At 45.2% G+C, this 23,635-nt stretch overlaps 1 protein-coding gene and 1 long non-coding RNA gene across 3 annotated transcripts in view; both read left to right on the plus strand.

The window, feature by feature from the left end:
* LOC143766634 (gastrula zinc finger protein XlCGF66.1-like) overlaps window positions 1-20,012 on the plus strand; it is an 80,964-nt gene extending 60,952 nt beyond the window's left edge. For both annotated transcript variants that reach the window (XM_077254439.1, XM_077254440.1), the window contains exon 8: window positions 19,798-20,012. The gene's annotated coding sequence lies outside the window, so the exon portion shown is untranslated. The remainder of the gene's footprint in view (window positions 1-19,797) is intronic.
* On the plus strand, window positions 11,364-14,786 carry LOC143769339 (uncharacterized). Its single transcript, XR_013214358.1, has 3 exons — window positions 11,364-11,407; window positions 13,722-13,772; window positions 14,698-14,786. It is a non-coding gene; the product is annotated as an uncharacterized LOC143769339 (long non-coding RNA).
* Window positions 20,013-23,635: the final 3,623 nt, after the last annotated feature.

A 23,635-nucleotide genomic window follows, 5' to 3' on the forward strand; every position in this document is an offset into this window, starting at 1 on the left:
CTCAGTATTGGTTCAGTTCTCTCTTGGACTTCTCAGATGACCTGTCTACTCCAGCAGAAGCTAAGTTCCTGCTAGTTCATTTGTTGTTACTGCTTTCTGAATATATTTCTTAGATTGCTAGTTCTAGTCCAGCTTGCTATCATAATATTTCCTTGCTAGCTGGAAGCTCTGGGGGTGCAGAGTTGCACCTCCACACCGTGAGTCGGTGTGGAGGTCCTTTTGCATACTCTGCGTGGTTTTTGTCGTTTTTTGTGCTGACCGCATAGTTCCCTTTTCTATCCTGTATGTGGGGGGCTGCCTTTTCCTTTGGGGAATTTCTCTGAGGCAAGGTAAGGCTTCTATTTCTATCTTTAGGGGTAGTTAGCTCTTAGGCTGTGAAGAGGCGTCTAGGGAGAGTTAGGTACGCTCCACGGCTATTTCTAGTGTGTGTGATAGGAGTAGGGTTTGCGGTCAGCAGAGTTCCCACTTCCCCAGAGCTTGTCCTGATTGCTAGTTTAATCATCAGGTCATTCCGGGTGCACCTAACCACCAGGTCCATAACAGTACAGCTGGCCACAAAGTGTTAATGCATCTCAAAAGAGGGATAAGAGAAGTTCTGAACCCATTTTTTTTTCTTTGCAGTGTGTTTTGTCTCTCTTTTCCCCTTAACCTCTGGGTGGTTCAGGACTCAGGTGTAGATATGGATATTCAAGGTCTGTCCCCTTGTGTGGAGCAACTCACTGCAAGGGTGCAAAGCATTCAAGATTATGTAGTTCAGAATCCGATGTTAGAGCCTAGAATTCCAACTCCTGATTTGTTTTCTGGGCATAGATCTAAGTTTCTGAATTTCAAAAATAATTGTAGACTGTTTCTTGCTTTGAAACCCCGCTCCTCTGGTGACCCCATTCAGCAAGTCAAAATTATTATTTCTTTGCTACGTGGCGACCCTCAAGACTGGGCATTCTCCCTTGCGCCAGGAGATCCTGCATTGCTTAATGTAGATGCGTTTTTTCTGGCGCTTGGATTGGTTTATGACGAACCGAATTCAGTGGATCAGGCAGAGAAAATCTTGCTGGCTTTGTGTCAGGGTCAGGATGAAGCGGAGGTATATTGCCAGAAGTTTAGAAAATGGTCTGTGCTTACTCAATGGAATGAGTGTGCCCTGGCAGCAATTTTCAGAAAGGGTCTTTCTGAAGCCCTTAAGGATGTTATGGTGGGGTTCCCCACGCCTGCTGGTTTGAATTAATCAATGTCCTTGGCCATTCAAATTGATCGGCGTTTGCGCGAGCGCAAAGTTGTGCACCATTTGGCGGTGTCCTCTGAGCAGAGGCCTGAGCCTATGCAATGTGATCGGACTTTGACCAGAGCTGAACGGCAAGAACACAGGCATCAGAATGGGCTGTGTTTTTACTGTGGTGACTCCACTCATGCTATCTCTGAGTGTCCTAAACGCACTAAGCGGTTTGCTAGGTCTGTCACCATTGGTACTGTACAACCTAAATTTCTTTTGTCTGTTACTCTGATTTGCTCTTTGTCATCCTACTCTGTTATGGCATTTGTGGATTCGGGCGCTGCCCTGAATTTGATGGACTTGGAGTTTGCCAGGCGCTGTGGTTTTTCCTTGGAGCCTTCGCAGTATCCTATTCCATTAAGGGGAATTGATGCTACGCCTTTGGCCAAGAATAAACCTCAGTACTGGACTCAGTTGACCATGTGCATGGCTCCTGCACATCAGGAAGATATTCGCTTTTTGGTGTTGCATAATTTGCATGATGTGGTCGTGTTGGGTTTGCCATGGCTACAGGTTCATAATCCAGTATTGGATTGGAAATCAATGTCTGTGTCTAGTTGGGGTTGTCAAGGGGTACATGGCGATGTTCCGTTGATGTCAATTTCTTCTTCCACTCCTTCTGAAGTCCCTGAGTTCTTGTCGGATTACCGGGATGTATTTGATGAACCTAAATCTAGTGCTCTACCTCCTCATAGGGATTGTGATTGTGCTATTAATTTGATTCCTGGTAGTAAGTTTCCTAAGGGCCGACTTTTCAATTTTTCTGTGCCAGAACACACCGCTATGCGGAGTTATGTAAAGGAGTCCTTGGAAAAAGGGCATATTCGCCCGTCTTCGTCACCGTTGGGAGCAGGGTTCTTTTTTGTGGCCAAGAAGGATGGTTCTCTGAGACCCTGTATAGATTACCGCCTTCTCAATAAAATCACGGTCAAATTTCAGTACCCTTTGCCTCTGCTGTCAGATTTGTTTGCTCGGATTAAGGGGGCTAGTTGGTTGACCAAGATAGATCTTCGAGGGGCGTATAACCTTGTGCGTATTAAACAGGGCGATGAATGGAAAACAGCATTTAATACGCCCGAGGGCCATTTTGAGTACCTGGTGATGCCTTTTGGGCTTTCTAATGCTCCATCTGTGTTTCAGTCCTTTATGCATGACATCTTCCGAAAGTATCTGGATAGATTCTTGATTGTATATTTAGATAATATTTTGGTCTTTTCGGATGATTGGGAGTCTCATGTTAAGCAGGTCAGAATGGTATTCCAGGTCCTTCGTGCTAATTCCCTGTTTGTGAAGGGGTCTAAATGTCTCTTCGGAGTTCAGAAGGTTTCCTTTTTGGGCTTCATTTTTTCCCCTTCTGCTATCGAGATGGATCCTGTTAAAGTTCAGGCCATTTATGATTGGACTCAACCTACATCTGTGAAGAGTCTTCAGAAATTCTTGGGCTTTGCTAATTTTTACCGTCGCTTCATCGCTAACTTTTCTAGTGTGATTAAACCTTTGACTGATTTGACAAAGAAAGGTGCTGATGTGGTGAATTGGTCCTCTGCGGCCGATGAGGCTTTTCAGGAGTTGAAAAGTCGCTTTTCGTCGGCCCCTGTGTTGTGTCAGCCAGATGTTTCGCTCCCTTTTCAGGTCGAGGTTGATGCTTCTGAGATTGGAGCAGGAGCTGTTTTATCTCAAAGAAGTTCTGATGGTTCGGTGATGAAGCCATGTGCTTTCTTTTCTAGAAAGTTTTCGCCTGCTGAGCGTAATTATGATGTTGGCAATCGGGAGTTGCTGGCTATGAAGTGGGCATTCGAGGAGTGGCGACATTGGCTTGAGGGAGCCAAGCACCTCGTGGTGGTCTTGACGGATCACAAGAATCTGACTTATCTCGAGTCTGCCAAGCGGTTGAATCCTAGACAGGCTCGATGGTCGCTGTTTTTCTCCCGTTTCGATTTTGTGGTCTCCTACCTTCCAGGTACTAAGAATGTGAAGGCTGATGCCCTTTCTAGGAGTTTTGTGCCTGATTCTTCGGGAGTCCCTGAGCCGGTTGGTATTCTCAAAGAAGGGGTAATTCGGTCTGCCATCTCCCCTGATTTGCGGTGGGTGCTGCAGGAGTTTCAGGCTGATAGACCTGACTGTTGTCCAGCGGAGAAATTGTTTGTCCCGGATAGATGGACTAGTAGAGTTATTTCTGAGGTTCATTGTTCGGTGTTGGCTGGTCATCCTGGGATTTTTGGTACCAGAGATTTGGTGGCTAGGTCCTTCTGGTGGCCTTCCTTGTCACGGGATGTGCGTTCTTTTGTGCAGTCCTGTGGGACTTGTGCTCGGGCCAAGCCCTGCTGTTCTCGTGCCAGTGGGTTACTTTTGCCCTTGCCGGTCCCGAAAAGGCCCTGGACGCATATTTCCATGGATTTTATTTCTGATCTTCCTGTCTCTCAAAGGATGTCTGTCATCTGGGTGGTCTGTGATCGCTTTTCTAAGATGGTCCATTTGGTACCCCTTCCTAAATTACCTTCCTCCTCTGATTTGGTTCCATTATTTTTTCAACATGTGGTTCGTTTGCATGGCATTCCGGAGAACATTGTGTGTGACAGAGGTTCCCAGTTTGTCTCTAGGTTTTGGCGGTCTTTTTGTGCGAAGATGGGCATTGATTTGTCTTTTTCTTCGGCTTTCCATCCTCAGACAAATGGCCAAACCGAACGAACCAATCAGACTTTGGAAACCTATCTGAGATGCTTTGTTTCTGCTGATCAGGATGATTGGGTGACCTTCTTGCCTTTGGCTGAGTTCGCCCTTAATAATCGGGCTAGTTCGGCTACTTTGGTTTCGCCTTTTTATTGCAATTCTGGTTTTCATCCTCGTTTCTCTTCGGGGCAGGTTGAGCCTTCTGACTGTCCTGGTGTGGATTCTGTGGTGGACAGGTTGCAGCAAATTTGGACTCACGTAGTGGACAATTTGATGTTGTCCCAGGAGAAGGCTCAACGTTTCGCTAACCGCCGTCGCTGTGTTGGTCCCCGACTTCGTGTTTGGGATTTGGTTTGGTTGTCTTCTCGTTATGTTCCTATGAAGGTTTCCTCTCCTTAGTTTAAGTCTCGTTTTATTGGTCCTTATAAGATCTCTGAAATCCCCAATCCTGTGTCATTTCGTTTGGTCCTTCCAGCTTCTTTTGCCATCCAAATGTGTTCCATAGGTCGTTGTTGCGGAGATATGTGGCGCCTATGGTTCCCTCCGTTGATCCTCCTGCTCCGGTGTTGGTTGAGGGGGAGTTGGAGTATGTGGTAGAGAAGATTTTGGATTCTCGTATTTCAAGACGGAAGCTTCAGTACGTGGTTAAATGGAAGGGCTATGGTCAGGAGGATAATTCCTGCGTTGTGGCCTCCGATGTCCATGCTGCCGATTTAGTTCGTGCCTTTCATTTGGCTCGTCCTGATCGGCCTGGGGGCCCTGGTGAGGGTTCGGTGACCCCTCCTCAAGTGGGGGGTACTGTTGTGAATTTCGTTCTTGGACTCACTCCTGTGGTCATGAATGATACTTTGGTGAGTTCTGTCCTTGGACTCCCTCTAGTGGCTTTGAGTGGAACTGCTGGTCCTTGAGGTTGGCTTTCTCAGCTGCCCTCGTTTATTGTTATGCTGGCTTCCCTATTTAACTCCACTCAGATCGTTACTTCATGCCAGCTGTCAATGTCTCAGTATTGGTTCAGTTCTCTCTTGGACTTCTCAGATGACCTGTCTACTCCAGCAGAAGCTAAGTTCCTGCTAGTTCATTTGTTGTTACTGCTTTCTGAATATATTTCTTAGATTGCTAATTCTAGTCCAGCTTGCTATCATGATATTTCCTTGCTAGCTGGAAGCTCTGGGGGTGCAGAGTTGCACCTCCACACCGTGAGTCGGTGTGGAGGTCCTTTTGCATACTCTGCGTGGTTTTTGTCGTTTTTTGTGCTGACCGCATAGTTCCCTTTTCTATCCTCTGACTATTTAGTGAAGACTGGCCTCCTTTGCTAAAACCTGTTTCATTCCTGTGTTTGTGACTTTCCTCTAAACTCACAGTCAATATATATAATTTCTCTGAGGCAAGATAAGGCTTCTATTTCTATCTTTAGGGGTAGTTAGCTCTTAGGCTGTGAAGAGGCGTCTAGGGAGAGTTAGGTACGCTCCACGGCTATTTCTAGTGTGTGTGATAGGAGTAGGGTTTGCGGTCAGCAGAGTTCCCACTTCCCCAGAGCTTGTCCCGATTGATAGTTTAATCATCAGGTCATTCCGGGTGCACCTAACCACCAGGTCCATAACAGTCGGAGTTCTTAAGGCAGAGTCCTCAGCAAGGTGAGTGTGACAGGTGACGTGGTGCAGATCCAAACACTGTCGGCACAGAAAAAATCAAATCCAGGTATGAAGTAAACACAGGGAAGTCCAGAACAAGTCCACAAGTTCATCCCAGGTGTGGCATGAACACGGGTAAGTCCAGAAACTAGTTCTCAAGTTGATCCCAAATGTGGCATAAACACGGGTATGTTCAGAAACAGGTTCACATTAAAGTATACTGGTGCTGTTTCCAACAGCTCCCACCAGGGGGAGTAAATGAAGGATTAAGTAGCAACACTCAGTCCCGAAACAAGTCCTGAAACAAAGTTCCAAAAACACAGTTCTTACCAGAAGGAGTGAACCGAGGGTTAAGTTCCAAGTCAGCAGACTAATGATAACCTAGAGAGTGTAGTGTTGTGAATTCCGTTCTCGGGCTCCCTCCTGTGGTCGTGAATGGTACTTTGGTGAGTTCTGTTCGTAGGCTCCCTCTGGTGGCTTTGAGTGGTACTGCTGGTCCTTAGCTGGGCTCCCAGCTGCCTCGTTTTCTGCTATGCTGGCTGCCTATTTAACTCCACCTAGATCTTTACTTGTTGCCAGCTGTCAATGTATTCAGTATTGGTTCAGATCTCTCTGGGACTTCTCTTGTGATCTGTCTCCTCCAGTGGAAGCTAAGTCCATGCTAGTTCATTTTTGCTCATTGCTTTTGGAAAATGTTTCTCAGTTTATGATAAGTTCACTCCAGCTTGCTTATATGCTATTTTCTTGCTAGCTGGAAGCTCTGGGGTGCAGAGTTGCACCCCTCACACCGTGAGTCGGTGTGAGGGTCTTTTTGTATTCTCTGCGTGGATATTTTTGTAGCATTTTATACTGACTGCACAGTTCCCTTGCTATTTTCTTACTATTTAGTATTAGTGGGCCTCCTTTTCTAAAACCTGTTTCATTTCTATGTTTGTAATTTCCTCTTAACTCACCGTCATTATTTGTGGGGGGCTGTCTTTGGGGAAATTTCTCTGAGGCAAGTGAGGCTTTGTTTCTCTCTAGGGGTAGCTAGCTCTCAGGCTGTGAAGAGGCGTCTAGGGAGAGTTAGGTACACTCCACGGCTGCCTATAGTGTGTTTGATAGGATCAGGGTTGCGGTCAGTAAAGTTCCCACTTCCCCAGAGCTTGTCCTATATTTCAGGTTTATCTATCAGGTCATTCCAAGTGTTCCTAACCACCAGGTCCATAACAGTGTAGCTTACAAATGCAGGAAATGTCCAGAGCCAGAAGTAGAGACACACTCAGAACCAGCAGCTGAGCTGAAGGAGAACAGAATCAGAATACTCCAGCAAAGAGGCTGACACCTGACCCGGGTTTTAAACAAACGAACATGAAGTAGGGCAGACAAAAACAGCAAACTCCATCTTAACAAAGGGCAAAATCATTCACAAGGTGACTTAGAAAACCCGGAATACTGACAAACGGTCACAATGTGGGTGATTGTGAAGTTGGTGGGACAGGGCTCGGGCACGTTGCTGGTACAGGTCAGGAGGATGGTAGTGGCTGTAGTAATGGACAGGGGCTGAAGGGGGGGCAGGTGCAGGAGGGGTGGCAAGTGCGGTGGCTTTGGAGGCAATAAGCGCTATAGTAGGCTGGCAGGCTTCCATTACTTGCATCTGCTGATCAGTAGATAGCTTCTCCATTTGCTCGAGTACCGACCGGAAAAAAGTGTGATTCGGTGACTGACTTGCCTCTAAACACATCGTTAGCAGAAGTGTATGCAACTCGAGTATGCTTTTATTTATTAAATTGAAACCTGCAGCCATTTGCTCAGACAAAACTTTGAGATAGTTCTGACAGGATGCGTTCAGGTGCAAGAACTCGGGCGCATAGCTCTGTACCTGACCCCTCTGCTGCTGGTGCCCCGAAGCCACAGGTGTACTAGAGGTTGCAGCAGCAGAGGGGTGGGGTACAGGAAAAGCTATATCCTCACCAGCAGATTCATGCAATAGAACCGGCCAGGATGCTGCAGCGCTGGTGGATGGGACCGAGGGATCAGATGGGTGGGAAGGCTAGGAAGGTGCAGAGGGGCCGGGACTGTCGAAGTGTCCCTCGGCGGACTCCTGAGGGATCGCCCGAGAAGGGTTCAAGGCAGCTGCAGTCTCCCGAGTGCTCCCGACAGTGCTGTGGAACAAAGAAAAAAAAGTAATTAATATACTGATATTGCATGGCCCTTGCTGAAACAACAAAAGGTTAGACATGCTTATTACATGTGGTGGGTAATATTTACCTTTGGGTCACCATCCTTGACCTGAGGAACGACAGGGCTTGGGCATATTTGTATCTGCTCCTGCGTCCTCCAGAACCACTCGCGGCCCGCATCTCTTTGTTGAACTCCTTCTTAAAGCGATCCCTGATAGACCGCCACCACTTCACAATCCTCTCACCTGTAAAAAAGGAGAAACAAATTGGTTAAGATAGAATCCTTTGAATGCATCAACATAACTGAACTGTGTTTACTTACGTTCTTGATTCTGGGCCCGAGCATCGAGGTCCTCCCGGCTCTCAACTAGCTGTTGGCATACTTGTTCCCAGAGTCGACGGGTCACTATGACATCAGCATGGCAGCGGTCACCCATGTTCCACAGCGGCTCCCTTTCTCGGATCAGATCGATGAGGTCAATATCGAGGCCGACCTCCTCACCGTCCGAATCAGGAGCACGCTGTGAAGCCTGTAATAAAAAAGGCCAAAAAAAATAAAATTAGATTCAAAACAAAGAAAATACCCCCAAAAAAGATGCTGACACAATGACGGCCGCCACGACTCTCACGCCATCCAAATATATAATCACTGCACACGTACTATGGAATATGCTTGATGCAGGTGAACAAGTTTATTGAAATAATTGTTGCAGTAAGGTGAACTGAAGAAGCGATAGGCGTAAATGACGTTTCGGCCAGCTCGTGGCCTTGATCACATCATCGCTAAAAATAAATCATACAAAAAGTAATGAATAACTATATACAAAAAGTAATAAATAACAATATACAAAACATAGCTACATATATACAATTCTAGAATACATGTCAAAACACCATAGTCAGAGTGATTCATATGATGCCAAAACTAGTACATCTACCATGTATGGTGAAATGGACGAAAAATAGAACAACCAGGAGAACTGGAGGTAGATATGGCGTGCATTGGAGCTGGAGAATAAGGAGATGATAAACATAATGTAACATACCCTGGTGAAAGGTTCCTTGTATACTGCCGTATTAGAGTGTTTACTAAGGGTATCAGCCAAAGATAGAGGAATAAGGTAATCCTATAAAGAATGATGGAATATAGTCAGTAGTGGCCATGGTACAGGAAGGCTGTAACGTACTCGCAGATCTATACTTTTGCTGCTACTCATAAACGTGACCGTATGATGTAAAATGGGGCATACGTGCACCCATTGCTGTAAAGCAGACAGGAATACGATATCCGCTAGGTTCATAATGAGGGGACTACGGTATACTTGCCAATTGAGTGCCTTTGTTGTAACAATTGCACCAGGCTGGTCGTCGTAGTATGCGGCACCTGTATAGGTATGGCTATGGGGATATACAGACATATAGTGAGATGAATCTGTAGGTTCAGTTCATAAAAGGTCAGAACAGAGAACTATAGTATACTTGCCAATGTGATTTTAATGTTGTATGTTCTATAGTCCATCAGATGCCCCGAATAAATGGATCGTGTACATAAGTATAGCTGTGGGAATAGACATACACGGGGTAAATGAGTAGTCAGATAGGCTTATAAGGTAATTGTATGTTATGTGCGCTACCTGCCAGTATGCAGACCCAGTCCTGGCCCAATTATACGGATCCCCTGCTCTAGAATCAGTGAGAGCTGTGGTGCACGGATGTTTTGCTATAAGAGAAAAAGATGTAAGGATGGGGTTTAATGGATGTCCCGAGTAACTTATCTGGTAAGTGAAGTCTCACATCCGCAGTCCGCTGGTGGCGTTCGTGGCTGGGAGGCAGCGTAGGTGGCCAAATGGAGGATGCAGACACAGACAGTGTCGTTGCTGAGGAATGGCTGCCATGTTCAGTCTGGCAGTACTCTATAAAGCCCCGGCCGGTCAGCTGACCGGATGTGATATGGGACGCCCACGCATGCGCTATTGGTATAGGATCCTGGGAGATGAGGAGCACGACATATCCGACGCCTGCGCAGTGCACAAAAGGCCAGTGTGCCCTTGTTTACAAGGCAGAGGGAGAAATCTGTGTCCATAGTGCAGCAGGAGCTGCAAGATGGCGCCCGCGCATGCGCAATGCGTATTGTGGGTTGGACTGTCACGGAGGTAGAATGGATGTGTGACGTAGCAGTGTTGTGTACGCTACAGAGTGCCTATACTGCACAAAACAGATAAGAAAGGGGATGCACCAGCGTTACTAAAAGGGAGGCGCTGGACAGGCCGAGTATGTCACGCTACTGTATAAGATGCTGATTCTAAGAAAAAACTCTGCAGATACATAGTGAATATACATACATTTATAAATACATGGTAGGAGTCCAAACTGAAAAAGGAAATAAGAAATAAAGGAAAATAATAAATGAATGAAATAAAAGCGGAACTAAGGGAAAATGAATGAGGGAGACTGAAATGAAAAGAAGATTTCTATGGGATAAAGAATGGGGTATAAAGGGAAAATGAAGAAATAAATTTGAAAAAATATATATCTGAAAAAAATGAATGAAAAAATAATTAAAAAAATAATAAAAAAATAATAAAATAATAAAATAAAAAAATTAATGGGATGTAAGTCAAGGAACCCAGGGTGTATGAGTCTTACCATCTCGAAAGTGCACGCTGTCGAAGCTATCAGTGCAGTGGCTCAACTCGTCTAGGAAAAATAGATAAGGTTGTTTATGTTAGCCAATCAATCTCACGATTTAACCCCCTTGGGTGGAGGGTATCTAGGGTATAAATCCAAAATGTTTCCCTTTGCTTTAAGAGTTGGATGTGGTTGCCACCCCTTCTCGGGCGGGGTACTTTTTCAACTATCTGAAACCTGAGTTGGGCGATATTGTGTCTCGCTTCCTTAAAATGTGCAGGTAAAGGTAGCCATAACTTCTCACGCCTGATGGTAGATTTGTGGCTGGATATTCGATCCCTAATCGCCTGGGTGGTCTCCCCCACATATAACAACCCACACGGGCATTTTATAATATACACCACAAAGCTTGTTGCGCAGGTGTAATAATCCTTAATGGGATATGATTTCCCAGTCCGTGGATGGATTACTTCGTTGCCTTTAATGATGTTTGAGCAACTCATACAACTCAAGCAGGGAAAGGTGCCCGTTCTTCTTTGGTCAGTCAGGGTTCTGGTAAGTGGTGGTTTATGTGACCCTAGATCAGCTCTTACCACCTTGTCTCGTATGTTCCTGGGTCGTCTGGTACACATTAATGGAGGATCCCTAAAGATAGATATATTGGGATAGGCCTTAATGAGGAGGGGCCAATGTCCTCGAATGAGATTGTGTATTTTGTGCATAGTAGGATGGTGGTTATGTACAAAAGGGAGTCTTGGGTTTTTTTGTACGCTAACCGCCCCATCATCTGGGTCACTAGTGGCTCGAGGTGATTCCATCTGGAGAAGGTTGGATGGGTAATTGCGGGCTTCAAATTTTTGTGCCATTTCCCGTATTCTGGTCTCTCTAGTTGGGGGGTCTGAAACGATTCTGGTGACCCTTTTAAATTGTGATCTGGGAAGGCTGTTTTTGATCGATTTAGGATGACAGCTGTTGTATAGCAAAAGGCTATACCCGGAGGTCCAGGAAGAAGAGACGGGGATCGTCACATGACGCTCAGATCTCAGGTAGGAGTCCAAACTCTGTAGTCAATATCTCTAACTATACCCTTTCTCCTCTAGAACTGAAGGTCTTGAATATGGGTCTATCATTCTGTCCCACCCCAAAATGGGATTCTTTCCAAGTGGAGAGGGATTTACAACGGTTCTATAGAAGTATTAGGCTCAAAGTACACTTTGAGGAATCCACTAATCCCCTTAGACCTGTTTCTACACCGGCCCAAACAGAGAGACCCACCATTACTATTGAGCAGCTTGGCTTACGCAATCGCAGCACTTTCATTCCACCTAAATCTAATCACGCGGTAGAGGCCTTTGTTAATCTACTTGACAGAGATGTTAAAAAGACACTTCATGAACGGCGATTAGGCTTCCTCCCTGTCCGCCACAATCTTGATCCCCTGGAAAAACAGGCCTTGGACTCACTTAGTGAGAACAAGAATATCATCATTAAACCAGCGGACAAGGGGGGAGCTATCGTTGTCATGGATAAGAGCTTCTATGTGAGCGAGGTGAGAAGACAGCTCTCTGACACAACTACGTATAAAATATTACAGACCGATCCAACCTATTCCATACAACGAAAAATCAAGGGGGTGTTGGATAAACACTTACTATTGAAAACTATTGACAATAAAACCAAAGCATACCTTACCAATAACCATCCGGTGACTCCTGTAATTTACATTTTACCTAAGATCCATAAGAATCTCCAGAATCCCCCCGGTCGCCCTATAGTGGCTTCAACTGATTCAATATTAAATCCTTTGTCCATGTTTTTGGAAAAACTACTCACACCATATACCAAACTTACAAAATCGTTCATATTAGATACTGGAGATTTCCTTAAAAAAATACGTAATATCAACAATATCCCATGCGCTAGCATCCTATGCACCTTTGACGTAAATAGTCTGTATACGTCAATCACTCATGATAAGGGGATCGAGGCAGTATCTCTGACACTCAATGATGCCAACGTGGACAAATGTTCCCAGGAACTGTGTACAGACTTATTAAACCTAGTACTTAGAGAGAATTTCTTTCTATTTGAGGACGATTTTTTCGTACAGATATGTGGTACTGCCATGGGGTCAAATGTGGCCCCAGCTTATGCCAATCTGTACATGGACCGGTTCGAAAAAGAACACGTATACCCAGACCCCGCCTTTCAGAAGCACGCACGTACCTGGTATAGGTACATAGATGATATTTTTTGTATATGGCAAGGAGACCTAACAAGTCTCCTTGAATTCTATGCTACCATCAATGCTGTTAGGTCAGAGCTGTCTTTTACACTGATACACCACAGTAACGAGGTAACATTCCTAGACACTAAGGTACTCAAGGATGTCAACGGCTATCTTAGCACGGATATCTACACGAAACCGACTGATTGTAACAGCCTTTTGCTATACAACAGCTGTCATCCTAAATCGATCAAAAACAGCCTTCCCAGATCACAATTTAAAAGGGTCACCAGAATCGTTTCAGACCCCCCAACTAGAGAGACCAGAATACGGGAAATGGCACAAAAATTTGAAGCCCGCAATTACCCATCCAACCTTCTCCAGATGGAATCACCTCGAGCCACTAGTGACCCAGATGATGGGGCGGTTAGCGTACAAAAAAACCCAAGACTCCCTTTTGTACATAACCACCATCCTACTATGCACAAAATACACAATCTCATTCGAGGACATTGGCCCCTCCTCATTAAGGCCTATCCCAATATATCTATCTTTAGGGATCCTCCATTAATGTGTACCAGACGACCCAGGAACATACGAGACAAGGTGGTAAGAGCTGATCTAGGGTCACATAAACCACCACTTACCAGAACCCTGACTGACCAAAGAAGAACGGGCACCTTTCCCTGCTTGAGTTGTATGAGTTGCTCAAACATCATTAAAGGCAACGAAGTAATCCATCCACGGACTGGGAAATCATATCCCATTAAGGATTATTACACCTGCGCAACAAGCTTTGTGGTGTATATTATAAAATGCCCGTGTGGGTTGTTATATGTGGGGGAGACCACCCAGGCGATTAGGGATCGAATATCCAGCCACAAATCTACCATCAGGCGTGAGAAGTTATGGCTACCTTTACCTGCACATTTTAAGGAAGCGAGACACAATATCGCCCAACTCAGGTTTCAGATAGTTGAAAAAGTACCCCGCCCGAGAAGGGGTGGCAACCACATCCAACTCTTAAAGCAAAGGGAAACATTTTGGATTTATACCCTAGATACCCTCCACCCAAGGGGGTTAAATCGTGAGATTGATTGGCTAACATAAACAACCTTATCTATTTTTCCTAGACGAGTTGAGCCACTGCACTGATAGCTTCGACAGCGTGCACTTTCGAGATGGTAAGACTCATACACCCTGGGTTCCTTGACTTACATCCCATTAATTTTTTTATTTTATTATTTTATTATTTTTTTATTATTTTTTAATTATTTGTTCATTCATTTTTTTCAGATATATATTTTTTCAAATTTATTTCTTCATTTTCCCTTTATACCCCATTTTTTATCCCATAGAAATCTTCTTTTCATTTCAGTCTCCCTCATTCATTTTCCCTTAGTTCCGCTTTTATTTCATTCATTTATTATTTTCCTTTATTTCTTATTTCCTTTTTCAGTTTGGACTCCTACCATGTATTTATAAATGTATGTATATTCACTATGTATCTGCAGAGTTTTTTCTTAGAATCAGCATCTTATACAGTAGCGTGACATACTCGGCCTGTCCAGCGCCTCCCTTTTAGTAACGCTGGTGCATCCCCTTTCTTATCTGTTTTGTGCAGTATAGGCACTCTGTAGCGTACACAACACTGCTACGTCACACATCCATTCTACCTCCGTGACAGTCCAACCCACAATACGCATTGCGCATGCGCGGGCGCCATCTTGCAGCTCCTGCTGCAATATGGACACAGATTTCTCCCTCTGCCTTGTAAACAAGCGCACACTGGCCTTTTGTGCACTGCGCAGGCGTCGGATATGTCGGGCTCCTCATCTCCCAGGATCCTATACCAATAGCGCATGCGTGGGCGTCCCATATCACATCCGGTCAGCTGACCGGCCGGGGCTTTATAGAGTACTGCCAGACTGAACATGGCAGCCATTCCTCAGCAACGACACTGTCTGTGTCTGCATCCTCCATTTGGCCACCTACGCTGCCTCCCAGCCACGAACGCCACCAGCGGACTGCGGATGTGAGACTTCACTTACCAGATAAGTTACTCGGGACATCCATTAAACCCCATCCTTACATCTTTTTCTCTTATAGCAAAACATCCGTGCACCACAGCTCTCACTGATTCTAGAGCAGGGGATCCGTATAATTGGGCCAGGACTGGGTCTGCATACTGGCAGGTAGCGCACATAACATACAATTACCTTATAAGCCTATCTGACTACTCATTTACCCCGTGTATGTCTATTCCCACAGCTATACTTATGTACACGATCCATTTATTCGGGGCATCTGATGGACTATAGAACATACAACATTAAAATCACATTGGCAAGTATACTATAGTTCTCTGTTCTGACCTTTTATGAACTGAACCTACAGATTCATCTCACTATATGTCTGTATATCCCCATAGCCATACCTATACAGGTGCCGCATACTACGACGACCAGCCTGGTGCAATTGTTACAACAAAGGCACTCAATTGGCAAGTATACCGTAGTCCCCTCATTATGAACCTAGCGGATATCGTATTCCTGTCTGTTTTACAGCAATGGGTGCACGTATGCCCCATTTTACATCATACGGTCACGTTTATGAGTAGCAGCAAAAGTATAGATCTGCGAGTACGTTACAGCCTTCCTGTACCATGGCCACTACTGACTATATTCCATCATTCTTTATAGGATTACCTTATTCCTCTATCTTTGGCTGATACCCTTAGTAAACACTCTAATACGGCAGTATACAAGGAACCTTTCACCAGGGTATGTTACATTATGTTACATTATGTTTATCATCTCCTTATTCTCCAGCTCCAATGCACGCCATATCTACCTCCAGTTCTCCTGGTTGTTCTATTTTTCGTCCATTTCACCATACATGGTAGATGTACTAGTTTTGGCATCATATGAATCACTCTGACTATGGTGTTTTGACATGTATTCTAGAATTGTATATATGTAGATGTTTTGTATATTGTTATTTATTACTTTTTGTATATAGTTATTCATTACTTTTTGTATGATTTATTTTTAGCGATGATGTGATCAAGGCCACGAGCTGGCCGAAACGTCATTTACGCCTATCGCTTCTTCAGTTCACCTTACTGCAACAATTATTTCAATAAACTTGTTCACCTGCATCAAGCATATTCCATAGTACGTGTGCAGTGATTATATATTTGGATGGTTCATGGGACTACTGGTTCCGTTCACTTGCACCGTCATATCCTCAACAGTCGAGTGCTAGCCTTTCGTACCTTCTACGACTCTCACGCCGACGACCCTGGGAGCCACTTGGAGGACCTCTTGATGGAGCACCAGAATCTGAAGAAAAACATAACAATTATGTGCTTGTAGTTTGCCTTTTTATGTGTTGTGTACATTTTGATATCTATAATGATCATTATGTTCATGTTGTGCGATGTGTTCAATGATCTGTTTCTGTGTGTTGTGTGCATTGTTCTTTCTGTAATATTTTGCTTTTATGTGTTGGGTGTAGTGTGTGGTTTGTGGTTCCGCGATGCATGAAAGAAACATACCAATTGTGATCCCGCTCCAGATCTTTCTCCACCCCTTCGGTCTTCTTCTGGAAGCACCTCTTCTGCAGCAGCAGCTTCCTACAAAAATGAAAGATGGTGAAATATATATATATATATATATACATACAGAGAGAGAGCGAGACAGAGAGAGAGAGAGAGCTAGACAAAGAGAGAGTGAGCTAGACAGCTAGGGAGAAAACAAGACAGAGAGCGCGAGAGCTTGAGCGAGAAATTATATACAAAAGATATATTCACCTCAATGCGCTGCTGACTAGAGGAAGGGCTTTCAAAAGAAGACATGGCTGATGGCAGGTAGGTTCTGGTTGGCAGGCAGGCTAGGCTCTTGCTGGCAGGCTAGGCTCTTGCTGGCAGGCAGGCAAGGCTCTTGCTGGAAGGCGGGCAGGCTAGGCTCTTGCTGGAAGGCAGGCAGGATAGGCTCTTGCTGGAAGGCAGGCAGGCTAGGCTCTCGCTGGAAGGCAGGCAGGCTAGGCTCTTTGTGGAATGTAGGCAGGCTATGCTCTTGCTGGAAGGCAGGCAGGCTATGGTCTTGCTGGAAGGCAGGCAGGCTAGGCTCTTGCTGGAAGGCAGGCAGGCTAGGCTCTTGCTGGAAGGCAGGCAGGCTAGGCTCTTGCTGGAAGGCAGGCAGGCTAGGCTCCTGCTGGAAGGCAGGCAGGCTAGGCTCTTGCTGGAAGGCAGGCAGGCTAGGCTCTTGGTGGAATGTAGGCAGGCTAGGCTCTTGCTGGAAGGCAGGCAGGCTAGGGTCTTGCTGGAAGCCAGGCAGGCAAGGCTCTTGCTGGAAGGCAGGCAGGCCAGGCTCTTGGTGAAAGGCAGGCAGGCTAGACTCTTGGTGAAATGCAGGCAGGCTAGGCTCTTGCTGGAAGGCAGGCTAGGTTCTTGCTGGAAGGCAGGCAGGCAAGGCTATTTCTGGAAGGCAGGCAGGCAAGGCTCTTGCTGGAAGGCAGGCTAGGCTCTTGCTCGAAGGCAGGCAGGCTAGGCTCTTTGTGGAATGTAGGCAGGCTAGGCTCTTGCTGGAAGGCAGGTAGGCTAGGGTCTTGCTGGAAGCCAGGCAGGCAAGGCTCTTGCTGGAAGGCAGGCAGGCCAGGCTCTTGGTGAAATGCAGGCAGGCTAGACTCTTGGTGAAATGCAGGCAGGCTAGGCTCTTGCTGGAAGGCAGGCAGGCTAGGGTCTTGCTGGAAGGCAGGCAGGCAAGGCTCTTGCTGGAAGGCAGGCAGGCTAGGCTCTTGCTGGCAGGCAGGCTAGGCTCTTGCTGGAAGGCAGGCTAGGCTCTTGCTGGAAGGCAGGCAGGATAGGCTCTTGCTGGAAGGTAGGCAGTCTAGGCTCTTGCTGGAAGGCAGGCAGGCAAGGCTCTTGCTGGAAGGCAGGCAGGCAAGGCTCTTGCTGGAAGGCAGGCAGGCAAGGCTCTTGGTGGAATGTAGGCAGGCTAGGCTCTTGCTGGAAGGCAGGCAGGCTAGGGTCTTGCTGGAAGGCAGGCAGGCAAGGCTCTTGCTGGAAGGCAGGCAGGCTAGGCTCTTGCTGGCAGGCAGGCTAGGCTCTTGCTGGAAGGCAGGCAAGCTAGGCTCTTCCTGGAAGGCAGGCAGGCAAGGCTCTTGCTGGAAGGCAGGCTAGGATCTTGCTGGAAGGCAGGCTAGGCTCCTGCTGGAAGGCAGGCTAGGCTCTTGCTGGAGGGCAGGCAAGGCTCTTGCTGGAAGGCAGGCTAGGATCTTGCTGGAAGGCAGGCTAGGCTCTTGCTGGAAGGCAAGCAGGCAAGGCTCTCGCTGGAAGGCAGGCTTGGCTCTTGCTGGAAGGCAGGCTAGGCTCTTGCTGGAAGGCAGGCAGGCAAGGCTCTTGCTGGAAGGCAGGCTAGGATCTTGCTGGAAGGCAGGCTAGGCTCTTGCTGGAAGGCAGGCAGGCAAGGCTCTTGCTGGAAGGCAGGCTAGGCTCTTGCTGGAAGGCAGGCAGGCTCTAGTTGGCAGGCAGGCTCTTGCTGGAAGGCAGGGTGTCGCAGGGTGTTGGCTCCCTTGCTGGAAGGCTGGAAATGAGTGCGGGCCCCAATGGCATTCTTATATATATATATATATATATATATATATATATATATATATATATATATATATATATATGTGTGTGTCCTGGGGCAGCTCTATAGGTTCTGAGCATGCTCAGATTAAAAAACTGGATCAGGCCGCCGGATCCGCCTTTTTCCAGATCCGGCACATTCCGGCGTCCATAGACATGCATTGTAGCGAAAGTCCGGAAGAGCCGGTTTCGGCCCTTCCGGTTTTTTCACCGCAGACAAAAAAACCTTACTGTAGACTTTTTTTCTGACGCTGGAATCGAAACGAATCGAAACATTCGCCGGATCTGGAAAAAAATGGAAGGAACGCTAGGCCATCCGGCACAATCCGGCGCTAATACAAGTCTATGGGGAAAAACCGGTTCTGGTTTTTATTTTTGCCGGTTACGGTTTTTCTGAAAAGAGCCGTAATCAGCCGGGATGAATAAACCTGATGTGTGAAAGCAGCCTAACAAGATTTGTTTCCAAGTTATGTCAGAAAAATAAGTTGTTTCTGCATTCTTTTCATCTTGTGTACATGCCGAAAGTCTGACAATAGGTTTATATTGTATTGAGGGAAATGTGAGAACTCTCACAAAGAAGGGAGGAAGTATTAATATTACATCAAAAGGCTCAAGAAACCTGAAAATCCTTCCGATACAGTTTAAATTGTCACAAATAAATAATTTTCCTTGGGATTTGTGGGCAAATGAGATAAAAAAAAGACGGGTTTGTTAATTGAGTTAACAAAGCAATTAAAAGAATCTGAAATTGTATTCAGACATGAGCAAGGGAATTTAAATGATATTGAACATGAGTGGATGAGTATGTCAGGCTCATCTTGGTGGAGAAATTTAGGAAAATTAGTAACTAGTTGGTCACAGTCTTCAGCAAAAATGGCAGCAGGAAATGTATTATCTAATCCGATTGTTAGTATATTTATTGTGGTTTTGCTGTGTATCAATGTATCAAATAGTTATGTGTAAAATTAAGAGAATTTCTAAAAAGATAAAGACAAATGAAAAAGGAAGAGGATATTTTAAGAGAGATATAACTCTGATTTAATTTTTATTTTTACAATAGTTTTGAAAATTCAGATGACATTCAAAACATGTTGATCGAAGGTTTCCAGAATAAAGAATGAACGTGATACAAATGGTGAAAGAATGAGTTTAGGATTGATTATGATATTTCTCAAATCATAATTAGGGTGGACTGCAAAATATTAATATTTCAATAATAAAAAAAAATAAATTACTTAACATATGAGCAGAGACTCTGGTTAGTGAGTGACTGAGTTAATCTGAGGATTTTGGTAGATACATGTGTTCTCTGTCAGAACTATAGGGCTTTTGTCAGAACTGTCAATATGTGGCTATTTGGAGACAGTGAATGGTTCCCAAAGGTCATAGGCCATAGGCTTAAGTATTTCAAAATGAGGTAATGTACAAATAACTAATAAGCATATTCCATATTCCAAGTTACTAGTGTTCTTCTAATATGGTAGAGACTATGAATATAGTGGCAGATCACCATATGTGGTTATGAGACAGGAAAAATAGAAGCTAATGTACTGTAAGTCTATGGGTCAAAATAGTACATTAACCGACCTAACTCCTGTTCAGACATATCTCTCATACCTTGAGAATCACCAACCCAGACCACATCAACTTCAGGACCATATGTAGGAACCAATGAATGCTTGTTTTCTTTTCTATAATCTAATACATATTTTTGTGTGCATTGAACTTTTCTTCATTTTTCTAATCAATTTTTTGAATGAACTTTAAACAAGATTTGTTTTATCCGCACAATTGAATATTGCTTTCATTTCTATCCTCACTGTGCTCTTACTTAAAAAAGTAAGAAAGTGTTATTTTTTCTAACAGGTGCCTTTAAGAAGATCTATCAATGGCATGGCTATTATAGCAAAATTCAGACTGAATAGCGGATAGTACCCCACAATTCCAAGAAACGCCCTCACTTGCTTCTTGGAAAGTGGTTGCAGCCACTCTTGAATCGCCTCAATCTTGTTTATTTAAAGCTTAATTTCACCCCTCCTAATGACATAATCTAGGTACTTGCCATATTTTTTCAGAATTATGGTGAACCCCGCATTTCTTAAAGCATCCAGAACCATCTGTACTTTTGGCAGATGACTAGCCCAGTCGGGGCTAAAAACAACAATGTCATCGAGGTATGCTGCGCCATACTTATGCAGAGTCAGGATCCGATCCATCGCCCTCTGGAAGGTTACCGGGGCCCTCTGCAGACCGAAGAGCATTCTGGTTTATTGAAAACACTCACTAGGCATCGAGAAGGCCATCTTCTCCTTGATACTATGGGACATTACCAATAGCCCTTCCTCAGGTCTAGGGTTGTAATGTACCTTGCGGGACCAAGTCTCTCAATGAGCTCGTCCACATAAGATATCGGGTATGCATCAAATCTTTAGACTTCATTCAGCTTGCAGTAGTCATTACAGAAGAACCACTCACCATCAGGCTTTGGCACGAGGACGACTGGACTCGATCATCCACTTTTCAACTCCTCTATCTCCCCGAGATCTAGCATCCTCTTCACCTCATTTGAAAGCCCCTCCTGACATGCTTCCAGAATTCTATAGGGCTTGAGGTTCACCCTGACATGCGGTTCTGTCAACATGTCATGCTCCACCACCTGTGTATGTCCTGAAAGCTCCAAGAACAGGTCATGGTTCTGCTGCAACAGCTCCCGACACTGTTGCCTCTGGGTAGGCGTAAGAGTCTCTGCAACAGTGACATTATCCATTGTGGCTTTGGGAGTGGCTCCCAGGCAAGGGGCGTCCAGCGATTCTCGGTCTTGCCAAGGTTTTAGCAAGTTCACACGATAAGACTTGGTGCGGCTTCCTTCGGCCCAGCTGTATACCTTGAAATTAACTTCACCCAGTTTTTCCACCACCTCATATGGGCCTTGTAATAATTATAGGGGATAACTCAGGAGACTCTTTGCATGGAACAAGACAACTACAGGACACAGTTTTATAAGTGGTAAAGTCTATATTATCACATGGTGATTCAAACAGGTGCAGAGAGAAACTCAAGTCCACAACACTTGGAGTAAATATTAAATGCAGCTTAGCAGTCTATAGGAAACTTCAGAGGAAAATGCAATCACGCAGAAAGTCTATGAAGCACAATTATTCTTGAGGATACTTGACACGAATAAGTCCTTGTTTTAGTCCAAACACAGATAGTATGCTTATAAGGCAGTTCAAATAATAGCTTAGCTCAACCAGGGAGGCCTGGGTAATAGTCTCAGGATTTTGCAGAGCAGTAACAGCTTACAGGTCCAGCAAATGCAGATGGAAGTAAACACAAGCAGCAGATGAAGGAGGATTACTGGAAACTGGTATATGCAGCAGGAACTCAGAGCAGAGTAGCAGGATCACCACACAGGTTTACAGGAGCAGGTATATAGCCAGGGAGTCATCAGTCAGGAGCTGGATGCAAGGCAGAATACTCTAGCACAGACTGAAGGCTGGGGTGGAGTTTTATAGCAGGAAGACACAGTGCACATGAGGCCAAAGACACCATCTTAGAAAAGGGCAGTAATGCACAAAAGGTAATAAAAAATGTTCAGAGTTCATTACTCCCTCCTTAAAAGCGGCCTCAGGACGATCCTGGACCTGGTTTCTTAGGGAATCTCTGATGAAAACGAGAAATCTTCTGTTGGGCATTGATGTTTTCCACAGGTTCCCAAGAGTCTTCCTCAGGGGGATATCCCTGCCATCTTATCAGATATTGGAGCCGATTTCTGCGAATCCTGGAATCAACAATTTCCTCCACCACAAATTGTTCTTGCCCATCAATCACCACAGGCTGCAGAGGTGGCACAACACGTCCCTGGAAGGTATTAGGAGATACAGGCTTTAGTAAAGATACATGAAAAACTGGATGTAACTTCATAGTCCTAGGCAACTTCAGCCGGCAGGCCAAAGAGCTCACAATACCGTTGATCTTGAAAGGGCCAATGAATTTCTGTCCAAGTTTTTGTGAAGGAACGTTTAACTTCAAATTCTTAGTTGCTAACCACACGGAATCTCCTACCTTGAACATGGGTGCAGGTTTACGGAATCTATCAGCCGATCTCTTATAATGTTCTTGAGCTGTGGTCAGGGATTCCTTCAGAACCTCCAGATTTTGCCTCATCGTAGTCAGCCTTTCCTCCACTGCCGGAACCGGAGAATTAATTAGAGACCTAGGTAAGATACACGGATGATAACCCAGATTGGCAAAGAAAGGTGTAAATTTAGTGGAGGCTCTCTGAGAATTGTTATATGAAAATTCGGCTAACGGCAGCAACTCCAACCAATCATCCTGGAGATGGCTGACATAGCATCTTAGATATTGTTCCAGCGTTTGGTTGGTACGCTCAGTCTGACCATTTGTCTGGGGATGATAAGCGGAAGAGAGACAGACATTAATATTGAGTGCAGAGCAAAACCCCTTCCAGAATCTTGAAGTGAACTGTACTCCACGGTCAGAGATGATCTCATCCGGAACCCCATGCAACCGAAAGACATTCTGTATAACCAAGTTCACTGTATCTTTAGCTGAGGGGAGGCTGGTGCACAGAACAAAATGAGCAGCTTTAGTCAGGCGATCAACTACCACCTTGATTGTATTCGTGTCCCCCGATGTAGGCAGCTCCACAATAAAGTCCATTGATATAGACCCCCCAAGGGCGGGACGGAACAGGTAATGGTTGTAGAAGACCCGTAGGTGCCACATGAGGAGTGTTGTAACGAGCACATACCTTGCAAGAGAGAACATCGTCCTTGGTATCCTCCATGCAAATTGGCCACCAGAAGAATCAGCTCAGGAACTCTTGTGTCTTCTGTACCCCCCTGTGACCCCCCCACTGGTACTTGGAGTCATCTACCAACTTGAGGATCTGCAGACAGATGACCTCAGGGACGTAGATACTTCGATCTCTGAACCACATGCCACCCTTAAAGACAAGATTAATATCCACAGGTGGGTTGGCCAGAAATACATCACCGTCATAGGCCTCCCTGCACTCCTTCCGCAAATCCTGATCGTGGATAACTCCGATGAAATTGGCATCAGATAGAATGGTCTTGGACAGGGCTCCAGGTACGGAATCCGCAGCATGGATTCGGGATAAAGCATCAGCCTTCCCACTACGAGAACCTGGACGGTACGAGATAACAAAGTTAAATTGATTTAAAAATAAGTTCCAATGAGCCTGACGAGGAGAAAGACATCTAGCGGATCTAAGGAACTCTAAATTTCGATGGTCAGTTAGCACTATGATCTGTTGTGCAGCTCCTTGCAGATGATGCCTCCATTCTTTGAAAGCCGCAATAATAGCCAGCAATTTCTTGTCTCCCACGTCGTAATTCTTCTCTGATGAGGTTAGTCTACGGGAAA

Source organism: Ranitomeya variabilis, chromosome 4 (genome assembly GCF_051348905.1).
Source record: "Ranitomeya variabilis isolate aRanVar5 chromosome 4, aRanVar5.hap1, whole genome shotgun sequence".
Taxonomy (NCBI): Eukaryota; Metazoa; Chordata; class Amphibia; order Anura; family Dendrobatidae; genus Ranitomeya; species Ranitomeya variabilis.